General features: G+C 33.7%; 1 long non-coding RNA gene across 1 annotated transcript; it reads left to right on the top strand.

Annotated features, from left to right (window-relative positions):
* The first annotated feature begins 1,342 nt into the window (after positions 1 to 1,342).
* Positions 1,343 to 3,286, top strand: LOC137817234 (uncharacterized). The gene is made up of 2 exons (XR_016519622.1): positions 1,343 to 1,795; positions 2,704 to 3,286. It is a non-coding gene; the product is annotated as an uncharacterized LOC137817234 (long non-coding RNA).
* The last annotated feature ends 18,804 nt before the right edge of the window (positions 3,287 to 22,090 follow it).

Below are 22,090 nucleotides of genomic sequence, written 5' to 3' on the forward strand. Positions count from 1 at the left end.
AGGAAACTATGAGAAAGTGAATGTTCTGTATAATAATTGATGGAAACCGTCCAGCCTCAAAACTTTCGGCCAAGAAGATAGACGAAGATCGAGCTTTAATGAAGAGTTTGTAAAGTCTTTTTCTTCTTCTTAGCCTTGTAAAAATTGTATAGAATAGTTAGGAAGTTTTGGTCCTTGTATTTTGGGCCAAAGTAGAGAAATATGTAAATAGAAAACAAAGTAATGTGTAAAATAGTAAAAGAGGGGTGCAAATAGAAATGTAGGCAAGGAAGGCATGAGTCTCCACATGTCTTCTCCTTAATGGAGAGGATTTGCACCAATAAGGTGGTGACACTTGTCACACTCTCATTTGAGAGTTTTTGAGAGACTTTATCCTATAAATAGGAGTCTCTTGTACATGTATTTCTTTAACTTTGAATTAGTAATGAAATGCTGCCTAATTTTGGCCATTCTACTTGTTCTTAAGTTCTCCCTAGGTTAGTCTCCTTCAAGACTTAGCCTAGACTCTTTCCTAGTGAGTTGGCCTCACCTCTCACTCTCACAAATTCCTACTCCACTTCAATCCATGAAAACTCCTCTTGAGTTTCTTTAATGCTTCCGCTCATCATATCTCCTTCATCATTCATCCAAAGAAGAAATTACAAAGATCACTAATAGAAGAAGAACGTTTTTCCATCATTTGGTATTCAGAGCTATGGTTGTAAGATCTTCTTCTATTTTTTTCTAAATTCCGTGTTGTTCATAATGTTCTTGATTGTCTTGAATGTTTACCGATTGATTTTGTGTTTTTTTGTCTTTTTGTTCGGTTCAAATTAATTGTTCTTACTTGAACCTTCATGTATGTGCTTTTAGGTGTTCTTGTGTTCATGTTCATGTGTGCTTTTGAATTTTTTGAGTTTTCTTCAAATTTGTTCGGTGAAATTTTCATATAATTGAGTCATTTTGATTTTATAATCATATATGTTTTGTCTAGAGTCATGTTTAGTCCAAATTTGTCATAAACTCCATTAGTTGAACTTTTTGATATTTTTTTCAAATTTCTTCTTAGATTAGAGCTCTTGAGTGCTTTTGATTTTCATATTTGAGTTCATAAATTGCTACTAGATCATTAGCAATTTTCTTTGAGTTAGGTTTCCATTATCATTCTCTCAAAATTCATTTTCGAAAATTCTCGAAAATTTTTCCGAAAATTGTTCGTGGTTCGAAAAGAAATTTCAAGGTGTGAAGAGTAATCTGGATCTGTTTGGAGATCTCATTAGTTCTTTGGTGCGGCAGTGTAGCCAGAGGTACGAATAGCAGATTTGGTTCAGATTTTCCTCAAATTTTCTCTGCGATTTGTGTTGTTGTTCTTCATCTTCTAAGCATTCATGAAGTTGGAATCGGAAGAACTCTGGTATGAATGAAATCTGTGGTGCGCAAAGGATTTTTGAAGGTACGCACAACAAAATTTTCGTGCATTTTGGTTCGTTTCTTCTTGTGTTCATCTCTTGGAGAAGCTTAATCGAAGAAGACAAACTTAATCGGAGACGACGACCTTAATCGGAGACGACGACCTTAAGCGGTTCAGAATCGCGAACGGAGGTTGTGCGTTTTTCCGCCAAAATCCAATAGAAACGGTGCGTTGTTAATTTGCAAACGGCAGTTTTACAGTGTTGATCGGCGAACGGCAGTGGCGTTTTCCAGCGAAACCGGTGAACGGAGAAGACGATCGGAGAAATCTGTTTGAATCACGATCGAGTTGGTTTGGTGAATCGAAAATCGAAGAATTAAAACAGTGAAGAATGAATTTATTCATGTAAGTTCTTCTTCCGCTTCACTTCCGATTCCGAAGATTTGTGATTCTGCTTTTGCGTTCATCTGGTTCTTCATTTCTTTTTGGAGCGATTTTGGAAATCTATTATTGGAATCGGTTTCTGTACTGGATTGTTAAAGCATTGAAGCAATTTCTAGAGAGTTATTCCAATTCATAATTTAGCGTTTCTGGAAAATACTTTGTAATTGTTGAGTCAGTTTGATACATTGAAGTGTGCGCGCCAACTGTTTGTTTAAAATATAAAACACTGAAATTGGCATTGGAGTGTGATTGAATTGCAAGAACTGTATTGGTAAATACTTGTTATTGATTTGTGCTAGCTGGAATTGAATTCGCAACTTCCGTATTTGATTCAGAGGTGATTTTTGTGATTAAGTTGCAATTCAAACAAAACAGTTCAGTTCTTTATTGTTGGTGCAGTTTTGCCTACTTCAGTGCAGAATTTATGCATAAGATTGGTTGCATTCACTGGTTAATTGGAAATTGAATTCCTCGTGGTTAGTAGAAATTATAATTTCTGACTTTGGTGCCATGTAGTTGCTGTCTTGGTGCTGAATTTTCTGGTTTAGCTTGTGAAATTGGAAAAGTGAAGCTGTTGGTGAATTTTAAAATTGCAATTGACAATCGTAGGTCTTCATACTAGCTGTTCTGATTCAGATTTGATGACTTGAATTCTCTGCATCATTGATTCAATTTTGAAACTGTGCCTCTGAATTTTACGTCATTTTTTTTTCTTTGGTGCTGCTGTTTGAATCAAATTACTGCTAGGTGCAATTTTCTAACTAGCACAGCGTGAATTTTGAGCAGTAGCAATTGGAGTTGTTTTAGAATTGGTGCAGATTTTTATTTTTCAGCACACCATCTGTTTGATAATTTGACTTCACTTCTAGAATTGGTGCGGGATCTACAGTGCAGAAAATTTATTTGCTTCCAACAATTACTTTTGTAATACATGTGAGCAAAATTTGGGTGCAGCAACAATGTTCACTCAAAGATACATTTGAGAAATTGTGGGACCCACGAAAATAGAATTGAGACAAATAGTGGGTGGTCGTACGTGAACTTGCATCATATGTTCAGATTGAATGACCAATTGAATTAGCCAATTGAATTGAGAAGAACAGTGTAGAAGTTGGGATTCGCATGAAATTGGAGTGAAACAACACGATAACTTGGGCTGCACAATTCTAATTGAAGAATTTTAGTGCAGTAATTTTGGAGGTACGAAAAGCAGGATTACAATTTTTAATTTGGACCAAGCTACATTGGGCAGAACATTTTGGATTTCATGGTCTACTCAGAATTTTCATCATTCTTTGTTTTTCTTTTTGTAATCCAATTCTAGTGCCAATCTTTAGGTGCTTCTTTTGAGTGCTTACTTTCTTGAAAACCTTTAATTTCTTGCTTGTCTTGATTTTATGGATAATCTTTGTGTTTGTCATCTCTAATCTCCTTTGAGTTTCACTCTTCAAATTGAGCTTTTATTGCTTTTATTATTGACCTCTTGAAGTGGAATATACCTTGAATTTGTTCTTTGTGAGAATTGAGCTAACTTCTAGGTAGCATCCTAAGAGAAGGCAAAGGACTTTGCAAGGGGTACTCACCTTTGGAGGACAAACAAGTAAAGGCTTGGAGAGAAACACTTGTGAGAAAAGAGAAGAGAACTTTGAAGATTATTTTTTAAAATTTTGTGTGATTTCAATTGTTTTGTAATTTGGCCATTATCTTTACTTTAGGTGTCTTGGAAGAGCCTTTGGTGTTCTTCCATCTCCTACAAGTTTTCTTTAATTTTCTTATTAGATACACGCTTTAGACAGTGAGTGTGTCTTGAAGGTTCACAAGTGCCAACAAGCCTCACCATTAGGAGTCGTCTAGTTTAAATTTTTGCAATTTAAATTCTTAGTTTTTAAAAACTTTCTTTTAGTTTCTTTCTTTATAAAACTCTTTGTTTGTGTTGAAGAAGTTTTCATTGGAAGGAGATTTGTGAAGTGCATTGGGATAAGTTCTGGCTAGGAAAGACTTGGTACTTAAGAGTGTCCATTGTGACCCACCTCTCTTTCCTGGGAATTTACCTTGTGTGCTAAACTCACTTTCCTTCTTGTGAAAAATCTTTTAAATACAAAGCTTAATATGTCTATGTATACTTATCATCATAGTAGAAGAAAGATTTATAACCCTCATTATCAAAAAAAGGAAGGGATGCGTTTTGAGCCTAGAAGTTTATATTATTCTACCGAGCCTGAAGTATACATTCCTTACTTTGATGGAAATAAAAATGTTGAAGCATATTTAGAATGGGAAACAAAAGTTGATCAAATCTTTGAAAAACATCAATTGGATGAATTTAGAAAATTTTCCATGGCTACCCTAAGTTTTCAAGAATATGCTAGGTCTTGGTGGATACAAAGGGAAGCTGAAGTTAGAATTGGTAGAAAATCAGAAATATTGAATTGGGATGAATTGAAGATGTGTATGAGAAGAAAGTTTGTTCCACCTTCATATGTGAAAAAGAAAAAGCTTAGAGAAGAAATGAAAGAGCTTGTAGAAAAAGGAAGAAATTTTATATACAGAGAAAAAGAATATGTTAGAAGAGAAAAGGAGTTTAGAGAAAAATTCCAAGCTCTTGTCAGAAAGAAAGAAGAGAATGAGAAAAAGGAAAGTACAAAAAACTCTTTTTTTCGAGTTGAATCAGATATCGATAACATTTTATCTTCTCTAGAAAACCCTTGTGAGGATGTGCTTGAAGAAAAATCTATGTTTGGAGCTGAACCAAATATAGATATAAATATTTCCTCCACAGAAAATACAGAAGAATGTTTGATTGAAAAGGAAGAAGAGGAAACCCACAAAGAATAAGAGTCTTTTATGACACCCCCTGAAAGCATGGTTGAGAAAGAATCCTTAAAGGGGGATTGCAATACTTTGAACTCTTCTTTTCAATTATATAATGCTCATTCTTCTTCACAAAAATATCAAAAACAACACTTTGTGATGTTGTTGCCTAGCTTGGGCAATAAACAAAACAAAGTGAACAAAAATATTTTTGAAATGGGCCTTATGTTTTTCTTTAAAAAGAATTTTAAAGAAAAGGGGACTTATTTTTGTTTAGTTTTCTTTTCTTTTAATTTTCTTCTAAAAAGGAAATTTATCTCATGTTTGTTTGATGTTTATTGCAGATTGACATTTGACCCAGGAGGAAACCATCAAATAAACAGAGGTTGCTGTCATTGAGCATCATTCAGATCTGAGGACAGATCCTTTTCAAGAGGGAGGGGATGATGGAAACCGTCCAGCCTCAAAACTTTCGGCCAAGAAGATAGACGAAGATCGAGCTTTAATGAAGAGTTTGTAAAGTCTTTTTCTTCTTCTTAGCCTTGTAAAAATTGTATAGAATAGTTAGGAAGTTTTGGTCCTTGTATTTTGGGCCAAAGTCGAGAAATATGTAAATAGAAAACAAAGTAATGTGTAAAATAGTAAAAGAGGGGTGCAAATAGAAATGTAGGCAAGGAAGGCATGAGTCTCCACATGTCTTCTCCTTAATGGAGAGGATTTGCACCAATAAGGTGGTGACACTTGTCACACTCTCATTTGAGAGTTTTTGAGAGACTTTATCCTATAAATAGGAGTCTCTTGTACATGTATTTCTTTAACTTTGAATTAGTAATGAAATGCTGCCTAATTTTGGCCATTCTACTTGTTCTTAAGTTCTCCCTAGGTTAGTCTCCTTCAAGACTTAGCCTAGACTCTTTCCTAGTGAGTTGGCCTCACCTCTCACTCTCACAAATTCCTACTCCACTTCAATCCATGGAAACTCCTCTTGAGTTTCTTTAATGCTTCCGCTCATCATATCTCCTTCATCATTCATCCAAAGAAGAAATTACAAAGATCACTAATAGAAGAAGAACGTTTTTCCATCAATAATAGTTTAAAAGCATCTTAACTATTGAAAACAAGCGTATTATTACTCAACTAAATGTTTGCAACTTGTTCTTTTCGCTATTAATTGATTGAAAACACTTATGAATGAATATCTTTGAAAACCAATTTCATGTGTGAAAATTGTGTTTTGATATGTTTAATATCTCTTTTACAATCTTAGTCTATTAATTTATTGAAACATTTATGAATGAATATCCTTGAACAACAATTTCATGTGTCGAAATTGTGTTTTCATATTTTTTACAATCTAAGGTCTATTGATTGATTCAAACACTTATGATACCTTTGGAAAACCATTTCATGTGTTCAAATTATTGTATTTTGATACGTTAAATACTTCTTTTACAATCTAAGGTCTATTAATTGATTGAAGCACTTATGATATCTTTGAAAAACAATTTCATGTGTTAAAATGATACGTTTAATACTTCTTTCATTTACAATCTAAGGTTTTATAACCTAGGAAACTATGAGAAAGTGAATGTTCTGTATAATAATAGTTTAAAAGCATCTTAACTATTGAAAACAAGCGTATTATTACTCAACTAAATGTTTGCAACTTGTTCTTTTCGCTATTAATTGATTGAAAACACTTATGAATGAATATCTTTGAAAACCAATTTCATGTGTGAAAATTGTGTTTTGATATGTTTAATATCTCTTTTACAATCTTAGTCTATTAATTGATTGAAACACTTATGAATGAATATCCTTGAAAAACAATTTCATGTGTCGAAATTGTGTTTTCATATTTTTTACAATCTAAGGTCTATCGATTGATTCAAACACTTATGATACCTTTGAAAAACCATTTCATGTGTTCAAATTATTGTATTTTGATACGTTTAATACTTCTTTTACAGTCTAAGGTCTATTAATTGATTGAAGCACTTATGATATCTTTGAAAAACAATTTCATGTGTTAAAATGATACGTTTAATACTTCTTTCATTTATAATCTAAGGTTTTATAACCTAGGAAACTATGAGAAAGTGAATGTTCTGTATAATAATAGTTTAAAAGCATCTTAACTATTGAAAACAAGCATATTATTACTCAACTAAATGTTTGCAACTTGTTCTTGTCGCTATTAATTGATTGAAAACACTTATGAATGAAAATCTTTGAAAACCAATTTCATGTGTTAAAATTGTGTTTTGATATGTTTAATATCTCTTTTACAATCTTAGACTATTAATTGATTGAAACACTTATGAATGAATATCCTTGAAAAACAATTTCATGTGTCGAAATTGTGTTTTCATATTTTTTACAATCTAAGGTCTATTGATTGATTCAAACACTTATGATACCTTTGGAAAACCATTTCATGTGTTCAAATTATTGTATTTTGATACGTTTAATACTTCTTTTACAATCGAAGGTCTATTAATTGATTGAAGCACTTATGATATCTTTGAAAAACAATTTCATGTGTTAAAATGATACGTTTAATACTTCTTTCATTTACAATCTATGGTTTTATAACCTAGGAAACTATGAGAAAGTGAATGTTCTGTATAATAATAGTTTAAAAGCATCTTAACTATTGAAAACAAGCGTATTATTACTCAACTAAATGTTTGCAACTTGTTCTTTTCGCTATTAATTGATTGAAAACACTTATGAATGAATATATTTGAAAACCAATTTCATGTGTTAAAATTGTGTTTTGATATGTTTAAGATCTCTTTTACAATCTTAGTCTATTAATTGATTGAAACACTTATGAATGAATTTCCTTGAAAAACAATTTCATGTGTCGAAATTGTGTTTTCATATTTTTTACAATCTAAGGTCTATCGATTGATTCAAACACTTATGATACCTTTGGAAAACCATTTCATGTGTTCAAATTATTGTATTTTGATACGTTTAATACTTCTTTTACAACCTAAGGTCTATTAATTGATTGAAGCACTTATGATATCTTTGAAAAACAATTTCATGTGTTAAAATGATACGTTTAATACTTCTTTCATTTACAATCTAAGGTTTTATAACCTAGGAAACTATGAGAAAGTGAATGTTCTGTATGATAGTAGTTTAAAAGCATCTTAACTATTGAAAACAAGCATATTATTACTCAACTAAATGTTTGCAACTTGTTCTTGTCGCTATTAATTGATTGAAAACACTTATGAATGAAAATCTTTGAAAACCAATTTCATGTGTTAAAATTGTGTTTTGATATGTTTAATATCTCTTTTAAAATCTTAGACTATTAATTGATTGAAACACTTATGAATGAATATCCTTGAAAAACAATTTCATGTGTCGAAATTGTGTTTTCATATTTTTTACAATCTAAGGTCTATTGATTGATTCAAACACTTATGATACCTTTGGAAAACCATTTCATGTGTTCAAATTATTGTATTTTGATACGTTTAATACTTCTTTTACAATCTAAGGTCTATTAATTGATTGAAGCACTTATGATATCTTTGAAAAACAATTTCATGTGTTAAAATGATACGTTTAATACTTCTTTCATTTACAATCTATGGTTTTATAACCTAGGAAACTATGAGAAAGTGAATGTTCTGTATAATAATAGTTTAAAAGCATCTTAACTATTGAAAACAAGCGTATTATTATGAAACTAAATGTTTGCAACTTGTTCTTTTCGCTATTAATTGATTGAAAACACTTATGAATGAATATCTTTGAAAACCAATTTCATGTGTTAAAATTGTGTTTTGATATGTTTAATATCTCTTTTACAATCTTAGTCTATTAATTGATTGAAACACTTATGAATGAATATCCTTGAAAAACAATTTCATGTGTCGAAATTGTGTTTTCATATTTTTTACAATCTAAGGTCTATTGATTGATTCAAACACTTATGATACCTTTGGAAAACCATTTCATGTGTTCAAATTATTGTATTTTGATACGTTTAATACTTCTTTTACAATCTAAGGTCTATTAATTGATTGAAGCACTTATGATATCTTTGAAAAACAATTTCATGTGTTAAAATGATACGTTTAATACTTCTTTCATTTACAATCTATGGTTTTATAACCTAGGAAACTATGAGAAAGTGAATGTTCTGTATAATAATAGTTTAAAAGCATCTTAACTATTGAAAACAAGCGTATTATTACTCAACTAAATGTTTGCAACTTGTTCTTTTCGCTATTAATTGATTGAAAACACTTATGAATGAATATCTTTGAAAACCAATTTCATGTGTTAAAATTGTGTTTTGATATGTTTAAGATCTCTTTTACAATCTTAGTCTATTAATTGATTGAAACACTTATGAATGAATTTCCTTGAAAAACAATTTCATGTGTCGAAATTGTGTTTTCATATTTTTTACAATCTAAGGTCTATCAATTGATTCAAACACTTATGATACCTTTGGAAAACCATTTCATGTGTTCAAATTATTGTATTTTGATACGTTTAATACTTCTTTTACAACCTAAGGTCTATTAATTGATTGAAGCACTTATGATATCTTTGAAAAACAATTTCATGTGTTAAAATGATACGTTTAATACTTCTTTCATTTATAATCTAAGGTTTTATAACCTAGGAAACTATGAGAAAGTGAATGTTCTGTATAATAATAGTTTAAAAGCATCTTAACTATTGAAAACAAGCATATTATTACTCAACTAAATGTTTGCAACTTGTTCTTGTCGCTATTAATTGATTGAAAACACTTATGAATGAAAATCTTTGAAAACCAATTTCATGTGTTAAAATTGTGTTTTGATATGTTTAATATCTCTTTTACAATCTTAGACTATTAATTGATTGAAACACTTATGAATGAATATCCTTGAAAAACAATTTCATGTGTCGAAATTGTGTTTTCATATTTTTTACAATCTAAGGTCTATTGATTGATTCAAACACTTATGATACCTTTGGAAAACCATTTCATGTGTTCAAATTATTGTATTTTGATACGTTTAATACTTCTTTTACAATCTAAGGTCTATTAATTGATTGAAGCACTTATGATATCTTTGAAAAACAATTTCATGTGTTAAAATGATACGTTTAATACTTCTTTCATTTACAATCTATGGTTTTATAACCTAGGAAACTATGAGAAAGTGAATGTTCTGTATAATAATAGTTTAAAAGCATCTTAACTATTGAAAACAAGCGTATTATTACTCAACTAAATGTTTGCAACTTGTTCTTTTCGCTATTAATTGATTGAAAACACTTATGAATGAAAATCTTTGAAAACCAATTTCATGTGTTAAAATTGTGTTTTGATATGTTTAAGATCTCTTTTACCATCTTAGTCTATTAATTGATTGAAACACTTATGAATGAATTTCCTTGAAAAACAATTTCATGTGTCGAAATTGTGTTTTCATATTTTTTACAATCTAAGGTCTATCGATTGATTCAAACACTTATGATACCTTTGGAAAACCATTTCATGTGTTCAAATTATTGTATTTTGATACGTTTAATACTTCTTTTACAACCTAAGGTCTATTAATTGATTGAAGCACTTATGATATATTTGAAAAACAATTTCATGTGTTAAAATGATACGTTTAATACTTCTTTCATTTACAATCTAAGGTTTTATAACCTAGGAAACTATGAGAAAGTGAATGTTCTGTATGATAGTAGTTTAAAAGCATCTTAACTATTGAAAACAAGCATATTATTACTCAACTAAATGTTTGCAACTTGTTCTTGTCGCTATTAATTGATTGAAAACACTTATGAATGAAAATCTTTGAAAACCAATTTCATGTGTTAAAATTGTGTTTTGATATGTTTAATATCACTTTTAAAATCTTAGACTATTAATTGATTGAAACACTTATGAATGAATATCCTTGAAAAACAATTTCATGTGTCGAAATTGTGTTTTCATATTTTTTACAATCTAAGGTCTATTGATTGATTCAAACACTTATGATACCTTTGGAAAACCATTTCATGTGTTCAAATTATTGTATTTTGATACGTTTAATACTTCTTTTACAATCTAAGGTCTATTAATTGATTGAAGCACTTATGATATCTTTGAAAAACAATTTCATGTGTTAAAATGATACGTTTAATACTTCTTTCATTTACAATCTATGGTTTTATAACCTAGGAAACTATGAGAAGGTGAATGTTCTGTATAATAATAGTTTAAAAGCATCTTAACTATTGAAAACAAGCGTATTATTACTCAACTAAATGTTTGCAACTTGTTCTTTTCGCTATTAATTGATTGAAAACACTTATGAATGAATATCTTTGAAAACCAATTTCATGTGTTAAAATTGTGTTTTGATATGTTTAACATCTCTTTTACAATCTTAGTCTATTAATTGATTGAAACACTTATGAATGAATATCCTTGAAAAACAATTTCATGTGTCGAAATTGTGTTTTCATATTTTTTACAATCTAAGGTCTATCAATTGATTCAAACACTTATGATACCTTTTTGAAAAACCATTTCATGTGTTCAAATTATTGTATTTTGATACGTTTAATACTTCTTTTACAATCTAAGGTCTATTAATTGATTGAAGCACTTATGATATCTTTGAAAAACAATTTCATGTGTTAAAATGATACGTTTAATACTTCTTTCATTTACAATCTAAGGTTTTATAACCTAGGAAACTATGAGAAAGTGAATGATCTGTATGATAATAGTTTAAAAGCATCTTAACTATTGAAAACAAGCGTATTACTACTCAACTAAATGTTTGCAACTTGTTCTTTTCGCTATTAATTGATTGAAAACACTTATGAATGAATATCTTTGAAAACCAATTTCATGTGTTAAAATTGTGTTTTGATATGTTTAACATCTCTTTTACAATCTTAGTCTATTAATTGATTGAAACACTTAGGAATGAATATCCTTGAAAAACAATTTCATGTGTCGAAATTGTGTTTTCATATTTTTTACAATCTAAGGTCTATTGATTGATTCAAACACTTATGATACCTTTGGAAAACCATTTCATGTGTTCAAATTATTGTATTTTGATACGTTTAATACTTCTTTTACAATCTAAGGTCTATTAATTGATTGAAGCACTTATGATATATTTAAAAAACAATTTCATGTGTTAAAATGATACGTTTAATACTTCTTTCATTTACAATCTAAGGTTTTATAACCTAGGAAACTATGAGAAAGTGAATGTTCTGTATGATAGTAGTTTAAAAGTATCTTAACTATTGAAAACAAGCGTATTATTACTCAACTAAATGTTTGCAACTTGTTCTTTTCGCTATTAATTGATTGAAAACACTTATGAATGAACATCTTTGAAAACCAATTTCATGTGTTAAAATTGTGTTTTGATATGTTTAACATCTCTTTTACAATCTTAGTCTATTAATTGATTGAAACACTTATGAATGAATATCTTTGAAAAACAATTTCATGTGTCGAAATTGTGTTTTCATATTTTTTACAATCTAAGGTCTATTGATTGATTCAAACACTTATGATACCTTTGAAAAACCATTTCATGTGTTCAAATTATTGTATTTTGATAAGTTTAATACTTCTTTTACAATCTAAGGTCTATTAATTGATTGAAGCACTGATGATATCTTTGAAAAACAATTTTATGTGTTAAAATGATACGTTTAATACTTCTTTCATTTACAATCTAAGGTTTTATAACCTAGGAAACTATGAGAAAGTGAATGTTCTGTATGATAGTAGTTTAAAAGTATCTTAACTATTGAAAACAAGCGTATTATTACTCAACTAAATGTTTGCAACTTGTTCTTTTCGCTATTAATTGATTGAAAACACTTATGAATGAATATCTTTGAAAACCAATTTCATGTGTTAAAATTGTGTTTTGATATGTTTAACATCTCTTTTACAATCTTAGTCTATTAATTGATTGAAGCACTTATGAATGAATATCTTTGAAAAACAATTTCATGTGTCGAAATTGTGTTTTCATATTTTTTACAATCTAAGGTCTATTGATTGATTCAAACATTTATGATACCTTTGAAAAACCATTTCATGTGTTCAAATTATTGTATTTTGATAAGTTTAATACTTCTTTTACAATCTAAGGTCTATTAATTGATTGAAGCACTTATGATATCTTTGAAAAACAATTTTATGTGTTAAAATGATATGTTTAATACTTCTTTCATTTACAATCTAAGGTTTTATAACCTAGGAAACTATGAGAAAGTGAATGTTCTGTATGATAGTAGTTTAAAAGCATCTTAACTACTGAAAACAAGCGTATTATTACTCAACTAAATGTTTGCAACTTGTTCTTTTCGCTATTAATTGATTGAAAACACTTATGAATGAATATCTTTGAAAACCAATTTCATGTGTTAAACTTTTGTTTTGATATGTTTAACATCTCTTTTACAATCTTAGTGTATTAATTGATTGAAACACTTATGAATGAATATCCTTCAAAAACAATTTCATGTGTCGAAATTGTGTTTTCATATTTTTTACAATCTAAGGTCTATTGATTGATTCAAACACTTATGATAGCTTTGAAAAACCATTTCATGTGTTCAAATTATTGTATTTTGATACGTTTAATATTTCTTTTACAATCTAAGGTCTATTAATCGATTGAAGCACTTATGATATCTTTGAAAAACAATTTCATGTGTTAAAATGATACGTTTAATACTTCTTTCATTTACAATCTAAGGTTTTATAACCTACGAAACTATGAGAAAGTGAATGTTCTGTATGATAATAGTTTAAAAGCATCTTAACTATTGAAAACAAGCGTATTACTACTCAACTAAATGTTTGCAACTTGTTCTTTTCGCTATTAATTGATTGAAAACACTTATGAATGAATATCTTTGAAAACCAATTTCATGTGTTAAAATTGTGTTTTGATATGTTTAACATCTCTTTTACAATCTTAGTCTATTAATTGATTGAAACACTTATGAATGAATATCCTTGAAAAACAATTTCATGTGTCGAAATTGTGTTTTCATATTTTTTACAATCTAAGGTCTATTGATTGATTCAAACACTTATGATACCTTTGAAAAACCATTTCATGTGTTCAAATTATTGTATTTTGATACGTTTAATACTTCTTTTACAATCTAAGGTCTATTAATTGATTGAAGCACTTATGATATCTTTGAAAAACAATTTCATGTGTTAAAATGATACGTTTAATACTTCTTTCATTACAATCTAAGGTTTTATAACATAGGAAACTATGAGAAAGTGAATGTTCTGTATGATAATAGTTTAAAAGCATCTTAACTATTGAAAACAAGCGTATTACTACTCAACTAAATGTTTGCAACTTGTTCTTTTCGCTATTAATTGATTGAAAACACTTATGAATGAATATCTTTGAAAACCAATTTCATGTGTTAAAATTGTATTTTGATATGTTTAACATCTCTTTTACAATCTTAGTCTATTAATTGATTGAAACACTTATGAATGAATATCCTTGAAAAACAATTTCATGTGTCGAAATTGTGTTTTCATATTTTTTACAATCTAAGGTCTATTGATTGATTCAAACACTTATGATACCTTTTTGAAAAACCATTTCATGTGTTCAAATTATTGTATTTTGATACGTTTAATACTTCTTTTACAATCAAAGGTCTATTAATTGATTGAAGCACTTATGATATCTTTGAAAAACAATTTCATGTGTTAAAATGATACGTTTAATACTTCTTTCATTTACAATATAAGGTTTTATAACCTAGGAAACTATGAGAAAGTGAATGTTCTGTATGATTGTACCGTCCCGTATCAGGGCGTTGACTAAGTCAAAGTCAAGGACTGGAAAGTCAAAGTCAACTCAAGGTGTCGCCCAGGTGTAGAGACGCCAAGAGGAAGCGTCGCCAAGGCAGGACAAGGCGTCGCCAAGGCAAGTCGTCGCCTGGGTAGAGGCGTCGCCCAACCAGGGCGTCGCCAGATCAAACAGTGTAAAAGCAAGGCAACCACGGTGTGGTTCCCCGATACCCATGGGTAGGAAAGACCATGGAGGGAGTGACGCCGTGGGAAAGCCTCAGGACCCGATATCTCGGGAAAGTGATAAAGAGAAGGAAAAGGTGGGTTCAAGGCCATAGTGATAGTACCAGTGAAGGGCAGCCTGACTCGTGAAGTACCCCTGTCGCCCCAGAGACGCCTTCGAGACAGATACGACCCAAGAGGAAGGTCACGCCCAGGATAACCGGGTGCAGGGTGCGAGAGGAAGGCAGATACGCTCTCAGAGTAAGTGGCTAGATACTTGGGGGCATGAGTTGGCACCCAAAAAGCAACCCCTAGCGCAGTAGCACTCCCAGGCAGGAGGACCCACAAGTAGAAACGTCCCCAGATGGGCAGAAACGCCCCCAGATGGGGTCATGGCGTCGTGAGGCCCTCCACGTGTATGACAGCAATGCCGGAATAGAAACACCCTCTAGTCAGGTGCCAGGTAATTAAAGATATTCAATACAGTTTCCCTTTCTAGCATTCAGGTACTATTAGGGCTCCCGAGCGTTTCAACGTCTTAAATGCGCTACGTTTCGTAATTAAGCGCTTTAATGAGTGCGTTACGTTTGAGATTAAAAGCGCTTTAAGGCGCTTTAAATGCTGGGGCAGTTTAAATAGCGCTGAGAATGTCGGAAAAAGGGTTGGAACCTTTGGCAAACTTACGAGAAACTCTTTGGTGGCTTGCCCGTGCTTTAAGGTTACGTACAAGTGACCGGAGAATATTTTTGCCTAAAGGAGACAACACACACACACATACACAGTTTCTTTTACCACCTTCAGAGTGCCATACGCGGTGCTCAGATACGTGGGGTGTAGAGTCCATGCGGCATTGTTCTAGACTTTGCTTTTAAACATGAGATACATCTAGAACAATGTCGTTGGACATCTTTCCTCATGTGTGGCCAACAAAATTTTGCTTTTAAAAGATCAAGAGTTTTATCAACTCCAAAATGGCCCATGAGTCCCCCTTCATGTGATTCTTTGACAAGGAGTTTTCTATGTGTGCCTTGGGGAATGCAAAGTTTTCCTTCTTTAAAAAGATATCCCTCGGACACATAGTAACCTCCTTGCGCTCTATGTAGACATTGGGCATAGATGGATGAGAGTTCTTGATCTTCTTGGTAAAGCTCTCTTATGTGGTCAAATCCAAGAATTTGGGCACCTAGTTTTGAAAAGAGAGTGTGCCGTCTTGAAAGAGCATCGGCCACTATATTGGTGCTTCCTTTCTTGTATTTGATTACATAAGGAAATTGTTCAAGAAATTCCATCCATTTAGCATGTCTCTTGTTGAGCTTGTGTTGGCCCTTTAAATATTTTAAAGACTCGTGATCACTATGGATAACAAATTCTTTGGACACAAGGTAGTGTTCCCAAGTCTTTAGGGCTCGCACAAGAGCATAGAGCTCTTTGTCATAGGTGGGGTAGTTGAGGGTGGCACCATGGAGTTTTTCACTAAAATAAGCAATGGGGTGTCCACCTTGCAACAAAACCGCATCTATGCCTACCCCCGATGCATCACACTCTATCTCAAAAGTTTTGGAAAAATTTGGAAGAGATAGAATGGGTGCATTGGTGAGTTGAGCTTGAGCCTTTGAAAGGCTTGCTCATGCTTTTCATTCCAACAAAATGCAACATCTTTTTTTACAAGTTCATTCAATGGAGAAGCTAGACTAGAAAAATTAGGGACAAACCTTCTATAGAAGCTAGCTAACCCATGAAAACTTCTTACGTCACTTACATTTTGTGGAGTTGGCCACTCGCGGATGGCTTTGATTTTCTCGGGATCTACATCCACCCCCTTTTTGTTAACTATGAAACCTAAGAAAACTACACTATCTACACAAAAGGTACACTTATCCCTATTGGCAAAAAGACTATTTTTCCTAAGAACTAGAAGAACTTCCCTAAGGTGACTTAGATGGTCTTCTAGGCTTTTACTATAGACTAAGATATCATCAAAGTAAACTACTACATATTTACCTATACAATCCCTCAAGGTGTGATTCATAAGCCTCATGAATGTGCTTGGAGCATTAGTAAGCCCAAAGGGCATCACCAACCACTCGTATAGTCCAAATTTGGTCTTAAAAGCGGTTTTCCACTCATCACCCTCCTTGATTCGAATTTGGTGATATCCACTTTTAAGGTCAATTTTGGAGAATAGAGTTGACCCATGCAATTCATCAAGCATATCATCAAGCCTTGGGATTGGATGCCTATACTTGATGGTGATGTTGTTGATTGCTCTACAATCACAACACATACGCCATTTTCCATCTTTTTTTGGCACCAACAAGACAGGTACAGCACAAGGGCTTAGGCTTTTTTGAACCCAACCCTTCTCCAACAAGTCTTGAACTTGTGATTCTATCTCCTTTGTTTCCTCGGGGTTGGTTCTATAAGCAGGCCTATTTGGTAGGCTTGCCCCCGGTATAAAGTCAATTTGATGTTCTATCCCCCTAAGAGGAGGAAGCCCAATGGGTCCTTCTTGGGAGAATAGATCTTCAAATTCACTCAAAAGGTTTTCTACTTGAGGAGGTAAAACCATGAGTTCACTACTTGTGGCAGTGCATGTAAGTGCTCCTTTACAAAAGATAAGGCTTGGTTGTTCAACAAGAAGCAAGTTTTCAAAAACATTTTCAAGAGGTTTTTCTTGTTGACCAACCTTGTGGGAAGGAACACTCTTCTCCCACGCCTTTCTATCCCTAAGGATTTTCTCTTTTTCTAGCTCTCTTTTTTTTTGTTTTCCTCATCCCTCTTTTGTTTCATTTGTATTTGGTCTTTCACCACTTGAGAATGTGGTAAAGGACTAAGTACAAACTTCTTATATTTATGGGTGAAGGAAATCTCGTTAGTGAGACCATCATGCAAGGTTTTCTTGTCAAATTGCCATGGTCTCCCTAATAAGATATGGCAAGCTTCCATAGGCACTACATCACATAAAAATTTGTCTTTGTAGTTCCCTATGGAAAACTTGATTTCCACTTGCTTGTCTACATGTAGTTCCCCATTTTCATTAAGCCATTGAAGTTTGTAAGGTTTTGGGTGAGGAACTACTTGTAGCTCAAGCTTTTCAACCATCCTAGCACTACAACAATTACAACTAGATCCACTATCCACAATGAGAGAACATATATTTTCTAAAACATTGCATCTTGTATGAAAGATGTTCTCCCTTTGTGTTTCCATGGATGTGCTAGGGTGATTGTTGAGGGTTCTCCTAATCATAAGCAATTCTCCCTCTAGTGGAGCTACCCTCTCATCCTCTCCCCCTTCCTCTTTCTCACTAGGCTCATCCTCGCCACTAGTGTACTCGTCTACACCTTTTAAAAACAAAGTCCTTTGGTTTGGACATTGTGCTTGCACATGCCCCCTACCATAGCACTTAAAACACTTGACATCTCTAGCTCGGATGGGTGGGGTTGAGGTTTCTTTGGTGAAGGGTTTGGTAGGCTCTTTTGGTTTTTCCTTGGATGTACTACCCTCCCTTCTAAACTCTTTCTTGGGATAAAAGCTAGAATAGGGGCTCACCTTTTGACTTGAAGTTTTGCGCAAGTTTTGTTGCTCAACTTTAATGCAAAGTTGAACCAAATCATTCAAGTCTTGATAAGGTAAGAGCTCTACTCTATCTCTTATCTCAAGTGATAGGCCACTAAGGAACCTAGCAATGGTGGTTTCCTCTTCCTCTCTAATAGAGGCTCTCATCATATAGAGCTCCATCTTTTGTCTATACTCCTCTACGCTCATATTTCTTTGTTGGAGTCTTTGGAGCTTGTCCATTAACTCCCTATGGTAGTAAGAGGGTATATGTCGACGTCTTAGGGCTCCCCTAAGGTCATTCCAATATGTAATGGAAGGTTCCCTATGAAGACGTCTATCTCTTTCGAGAGAGGTCCACCAATACATGGCATTTCCTTGGAAACTAAGGGTGGCTAGGGGTACTTTTCGTTCCTCACTTACCCTATGGCAAGCAAAAAGTTGCTCTACCTTCATCTCCCAATCTAGATATACTTCTACATTTTCCTTTCCATGAAAATGAGGTAGGTCTACTTTTGTTTCCCTTGGCACCTCTTGTTCCCTTTGCCTAGTTCTTCTAGGGGGTGGTTGGTAATAATCATTGATTCTACGGCTTCCCTCCCCTAGAGATTCAATACTTTGTGATGCATGAGTTTTTTTTGATTTTTGTGATTTTTGTGACTTCTCTTCTTGAGCTTTAGCCAACTCATTGATTTTGTTTTCATTCTCCAATTGTCTAAAAGAGATTAATTGTACCGCTTGGGATACTTCTTTTAAAAGAGTTTTCAAAGATTTTACTTCACTTTCTATAGACTTTGGAGAGTGAGAAGAAGAAGACATGGCTAAAACTTTGTGTATATAGGTGTTTTACTTGGAGAAAGTTTAGGAAAGTTAGAGAAGGGAGTTTTCCAGGTAAGGGAGGTGAGTCACAATGGACTACTTAAGTACCAAGCCTTTTCCTTGCCAAAAACTTTTCCTCCAATGACTTCACACAAAATTTTCTCTTAGTAGAACACTTAGAACACAAGAAGTTGAGAAATCAAAAAGCAAGAAAACTATGTAAGCTAGATATGCAGCAAACTAGTCGGTATAGCACAAAATTAAACAATACTAAACATGCAAAACGTTTCTACCAAAACAAAAGAAATACAAGTTCAAACAAGCAACAAATTACTAAAAAAAATAACTATGCTATTCGGCCCTAGGTGAGGCTTCTTGGACACTTTGAGCCCTTGAAGACACACTCACCGTCTAAAACGTAAATTAAAAGAGGTAATTAACAATAAACCAAGTTGTAAAGGAGATAAGAAAACCCCCTTTGTTGTTCCTCTTTTTGGTTAGTGCACTTTCTTTGTTGTCTTGATTGTTGATCTTCTAGGTGTTTGTAGTGTTTGTTTCAAGAAGCTTGTTTCGGCCTTAGCTTGACTCCTCCTTAGAAAGTTGGCTTTAATTCTCCAATTTCCAGCACCTATTCACAAAGGCTTGACCTTAAACCAAGTCAATTTCCATGCACATAAGCACCAAGAGAGAATTAATTTCCAGCACCCACAAAAGAGAGGTCAAGAAACAAAAGCAAGAAACAAATTTAATTGAAAGAAAACAGTACCACCAAAAGGATTTATAATATGACAACTTAGAAAGAGATTCAAGAAATTAAAGCAAACAATTAAAGGTACTCAATAAAAGTTGGCACACAAAAGGAATTCCTAAAGAAAAGCACTAGATTAGATGACCAAATAAAAAAACAGCACCACTGGAAAATGTTGTGGGCCAGAAAACAGTTTTGTTCCCCGATTTATGCTGAGCTGTAATTGTAAAATTTGTTTCTGAAATTTGGATACAAGAAAATTCAGGATCTTAGCTAAATTTTGGCTTTGGAATCACCTAAAACGCATGCACCATTTTTTTTTAATAATTTTTGCAAATTTGGTGTGCAGTTAGGCCAGCTGTAACGCTCAAGATTCGCACTCTGATTTTGTGAGATTTATCATTTTTTTTCTGTTGCTCCTTTTGACCTCATTCTTTTTTTTGTCTTTTCTATAACATCTTAAACTTGCATTTTCCAGAAATTCAGAATTTTCCTATGGGTGGAAAAATTTTGGTAAACAAAACAGCCCAGAACAGAGAGGTGTTACAGGGGAAATCTGGAAAACTGGAAGAAAACAGCAAGATAACCAAAATTAACACAATGGAAATGTGAGAAAGGAAATTGTGTATGAACTAAGACACAATTATGAACTCAAACTAAAAATAAAAAGCACCAAAGGATCAAAATAACAGCAGATTAAAGCAATATAAAGAGACCCAAAACAAGAAACAATCAAGCCAAAAAAATAGGACTACTAAGAATTGATGACAATATGGATGAACATGACTTGACAAAACATGTATAGATTCAGAAAATTAAAGACTCAAAGCATAATATGAAGCAAAATAATGAAAGCAATAAAGACTCAAAGCCTAAAACAAAATAGCAACACAAAAGGTGTATGGAATCCTATCACAAATTGCACAAGAACTTGTTCAAGATCAAATGAACAAGAGTGCTTGGGTTGGATCTTCCACAAAGCACACCAAGAACAAATTAAAATATAAAAAACAGCAAGACAAGTAAGGAATTGAAATGACAAAGATGAAAATAAAGAAGAACTGAAATTAAAAAGACAAGCTACTCATCTTGAAGAACCAATAGCTCATGATACCAAATGAGCGCAACGAAGAGCTTCACCGTGTGAATGAGGAGTTGCGCCAGGGCCTGAGAAACGATCGGAGGCGGCCTGGGCAGGACGAGACGGAGAACCAGTCCCCACCAAGGGAGTTTTCCACTCCTTTCTCGCAGGAGATCCTAGATGCAGCGATCCCGAACACGTTCGCGGGACCCAAGGTAATCTTCACTGGGATGGAGGACCCAGAGACGCACCTCGCTGCATTTCACACACAGATGGTCCTGATAGGCGGTTCTGATGCTGCCAAGTGCAAGCTCTTCATGAGCACCCTGACCGGGATGGCTATGGACTGGTTCATTAGCCTCCCCGAGGGCCACATCACGTCTTTCCGCCAATTGTCGCAGTTATTCAGAGAACAGTATTTGGCCAACAAGGCCCCGCCGCCGGTCTCTTACGACCTGTTTGACGTGAAGCAGTATCAGGGGGAGACCCTGAAGGAGTATATCAATCGCTTCGGGGCCCAGGTCGTGAAGGTTGGTACAACAGAGGAGCCTATGATCGTGTACGCATTTGTGAAAGGCGTATGCCCCGGCCCCTTTGGAGAATCTATTATCCGCAATCGCCCTAGGACTTTCGCTGAATTACGGCGTAGGGCGGTAGCGCATATTGCTTCGGAAGGGGAGGTATGTGTGAAGCGCACCAGCGCCGTGCCCTCACGCCCGAGGGGACCGGCGCGAGTTCAACCCGTCAGAGTCAATGAGACCACGACGGGGAGAAAGAAGCCAAAGGCGAGACGCCCCTACGAAGCCAGAAAGCCCCAGCCTCGGGGCCCAGCAGGAGGCGAACGCCCCGCCAGAGAAAGAGCAAGACCGGCAAGGTACAACTTCGGGGTTGAGTTGAAGGATTTGATTGCCGTGCCCAACATAGCTGAGAGGCTGAGGCGACCGGCGAAGACCGACAAGGTGTTAGGGCCCCGCAAAGACTCTTGGTGATGGCATTTCATGTGTTCTTCTTGAATCAAAGTAGTAAAATGGATGCGGAAGCAATGGGTGAGTGAAACAAAGCCCTCCTAGGAGTTGTGATGGCTTTGAAGGTGCATGATGAGTATGAATTTAGAGAGGTTCGGCCAGCTCTATGAAGAAAGGTGAAGGGAGTGAAGTTTATAGCCTAGATTTCTAG

This window comes from Phaseolus vulgaris, chromosome 1 (genome assembly GCF_051622355.1).
Source record: "Phaseolus vulgaris cultivar YP4 chromosome 1, ASM5162235v1, whole genome shotgun sequence".
Taxonomy (NCBI): Eukaryota; Viridiplantae; Streptophyta; class Magnoliopsida; order Fabales; family Fabaceae; genus Phaseolus; species Phaseolus vulgaris.